The following is a 3392-nucleotide window of genomic DNA, read 5'->3' on the forward strand; positions in this document are numbered from 1 at the left end:
TTATATCTTTTGGGTACCACCCTTTCTCTATTAATGCTCTAAATTTCACATACAATAATTGATGGAGGCTGTGAATTTGACTAATATTATAATTTGGAAGCCTAGAGAATTAACCTTTTTTTTTGCTATTATGTTGCTCTAGCTTACTTATAATAGATTACTTAATATAATAAGAGAAAGTCTGTTGCATGGGATAAAATTTTGATATTAAAAACTTAGGGAGCAGCTGTAACCTATGAGCAGTAAAATCCAGGAACAGAGTCTCAGCCTCACTGCTGCTGCTGTCACTGCCCAGACATTATTGAGTCCCTCCCTGTTCATCGGCCGTCAACCACTCCAGACACGGAACATCCAGTCATGGATAAAAATGAGCTGGTGCAGAAGGCCAAGCTGGCCGAGCAGGCTCAGCAATATTATGACATGGCAGCCTACATGAAATCTGTAACTGAGCAAGGAGCCGAATTATCCAATGAGGAGAGGAATTTTCTCTCAGTTGCTTACAAAAATGTTGTAGGAGCCCATAGGTCATCTTTAAGGGTTGTCTCGAGTATTGAGCAAAAGATAGAAGGTGTTGAGAATAAATAGCAAATGGCTCCAGAATACAGAGAATGGATTCAGACCCAGCTAAGAAATGTCTGCAATAACGTACTGTTTCTCTTGGAAAAGTTCTTGATTCCCAATGCTTCACAAGCAGAAAGCAATTTTTTTTTCTTTTTCTTTTTTCTTTTTTTTTTTTTTTTTTGAATGTGAAAGGAGACTACTACTGTTACTTGGCTGAGGTTGCTGCTGGGGATAACAAGAAAGGGATTGTGGGTGAGTCACAGCAAGCATACCAAGAAGCTTTTGAAAGCAGCAAAAAGGAAATGCAACCAACATATCCTATTAGATTGGGCCTGGCCCATAACTTCTTCGTGCTCTGTTGTGAGATTCCAAACTTCCTGGAGAAAGCCTACACTCTTGCAAAAACAGCTTTTGATGAAGCCATTGATGAACTTGGTAAGTTAAGTGAGGAGTCCTACAGAGACAGCACACGTGCAATAATGTGAAATTGTGGACCTCAGATACCCAAGGAGACAAAGCTGAAGCAGAAGGAGGAGAAAATTAACCCAGACTTCAAACTTTTGTCTGCTTTATTTTAAAATTTACACAGTAGACCATATGTCATCCACACTGTCCTGCAAATATATTTTGTTTATGATTTACAACAAGCTTATGTTACTTCTATTTGAATTTCTATGTTTCCTATGTGGTTTTTGTGTTTAATATTAAGGGAGAAGAGCCAGTTAATATTTAGGGAGTTATGTTTTCATCTTGAAGTGGTGCCAACATGGGAATGTGGAATTTTTATACAAGTTATAAATATTTGGCATTGTGCTTTTGGTACATTGTGGCTTCCCAAGAGCCAGTTCCAAAACTGCTTCCATGTCTAAGCAAAGAAAACGGCCTACATATTAGTTTATCCTGGTGAGGAATAAAAGGAATGATTGGTTTCAGTCACAGGTGTAGTTTTTGTGGGTACTTGAAGTTTTGGAGCATTTGGAGGGCTATGGTAGAAATGGATGTCCCATGGACAGTACATGTTGGACCAGGCGGGTGTGTATCTGTGGAATACTCAGGCTCAATGTGCACACCTATAACCACAGCTGCAGAAGTGTCGTTTTAGATGTGACCCAACTTACTTTGGATAAGGGCAGAAACGATTCACATTCCATTATTTGTAAATTTACCTGCTGTTTACTTGCATTATTTTTGCTACACTCATTTTATTTGTATTTAAATGTCTTCATTTAAATTTAAACAAATATAAATAAATACAAATAATGCAACCAAAGAAAAAATGTACGAGTAAAGATGCAGTAAGATGAATTTCCTGATATTCATTACTTTATGTATATCAAGCACAGCAGCAAAGCAAAAAAAAGTATTTAACTTATTTTAGCTTTTTTTGCTTTTGTGATTTTTTTAATACTTGCCTAACATGCATGTGCTGTAAAAATAGTTAACAGGAAAATAACTTGAGATGATGGTTAGCTTTGTTAATGTCTTATGAAATTTTCATGAACACTCTAAGCATAATTGTTAAGAACACATGGATTAAGTTTATGCAAGTAGAATAAAAATTTTATGAATGGAATTTTCAAAAAGACCTTAAAGTTGCCATTCTCTGCTTTAGTTTGTTTAATGGAATTAGTAACCATCCACCACGTAGATGCCAAATTATTCTTATATTCATTCGGTACTACAGCAATAGCTACAAGTTCTTGATGAACTTCATTGGTCCCTTCATTTTAGGTCAAAATAAGGAACAGTTTAGCCAATTATAATTTTCAAATTCCTAGGATTCCAGAGACCAGTGTCTGAGTTTATTAGTATGATTTTTACTATGCTTTTAAATTTTTTTAAATGAAGAAAGTCAGTGCATTGTGTTTTTTTAAAAAACTTTATTAATTTATTTTTAGAGAGGGAAGGGAGGGAGAAAGAGAGAGAGAAAGAGAGAAACACCAATGTGCGGTTGCTGGGGGCTGTGGCCTGCAACCCAGGCATGCATGGGATTCCACTGGGAATCGAACCTGCGATGCTTTGGTTCGCAGCCCACGTTCAATCCACTGAGCTACTCCAGCCAGGACAATTTTACACTTTTTTTAAAAATTTAATCTTTTTTATTGTTGCTCAAGTACAGTTGTCTCCATTTTCCCCTCATCACTCCCCCAACCCTAGACATCTCCACTCCCCATCCTTGATCCTATGCCCCTTTGGTTTTGTCCATGTGTCCTTTATAGATGTTCCTGAAAACCCTCCCCCACTTTATTCCCATTATCCCCTCCTATTTCCCCTCTGGTTACCGTCAGTTTGTTCTTAATTTCAATGTCTCTGTTTCTATTTTGCTTGCTTATTTGTTTTGTTGATTAGGTTTCACTTACAGGTGAGATCAAATGGTATTTGTCTTTCACCGCCTGGCTTATTTCACTTAGCATAATGCTCTCCAGTTCCATCCAAGGTGTAGCAAAGGGTAGGAGCTCCTTCTTTTTTTCTGCTGCATAGAATTCCATTGTGTAAATGTACCATAGTTTTTTGATCCATTCATTTACTGATGAGCACTTAGGTTGCTTCCAGGACTTGGCTATTGTAAATTGTGTTGCTATGAACAATGGGATGAATTGGTTCTTTTGGATTGGTGTTTCAAGGTTTTTAGGGTATAATCCCAGCAGCAGAATTGCTGAGTGAGAAGGCAGTTCCATTTTTGGCTTTCTAAGGAAATTCCTTACTGTTTTCCACAGTGGCTGTACCAGTCTGCATTCCCACCAACAGTGCACTAGGGTTCCCTTTTCTCCACAACCTCTTCAACACTTGTTGTTTGTTGCTTTGTTTATGATGGCCATTCTGACTGGTGT

At 37.6% G+C, this 3392-nt stretch overlaps 1 pseudogene; it reads left to right on the forward strand.

Annotated features, from left to right (window-relative positions):
- The first annotated feature begins 345 nt into the window (after positions 1-345).
- LOC123813539 lies at positions 346-1105 on the forward strand (annotated as a pseudogene).
- The last annotated feature ends 2287 nt before the right edge of the window (positions 1106-3392 follow it).

The sequence above is a fragment of the Phyllostomus hastatus genome, unplaced genomic scaffold, assembly GCF_019186645.2.
Source record: "Phyllostomus hastatus isolate PE091 unplaced genomic scaffold, TTU_PhHast_1.1 phas_contig_152, whole genome shotgun sequence".
NCBI classification, from domain to species: domain Eukaryota; kingdom Metazoa; phylum Chordata; class Mammalia; order Chiroptera; family Phyllostomidae; genus Phyllostomus; species Phyllostomus hastatus.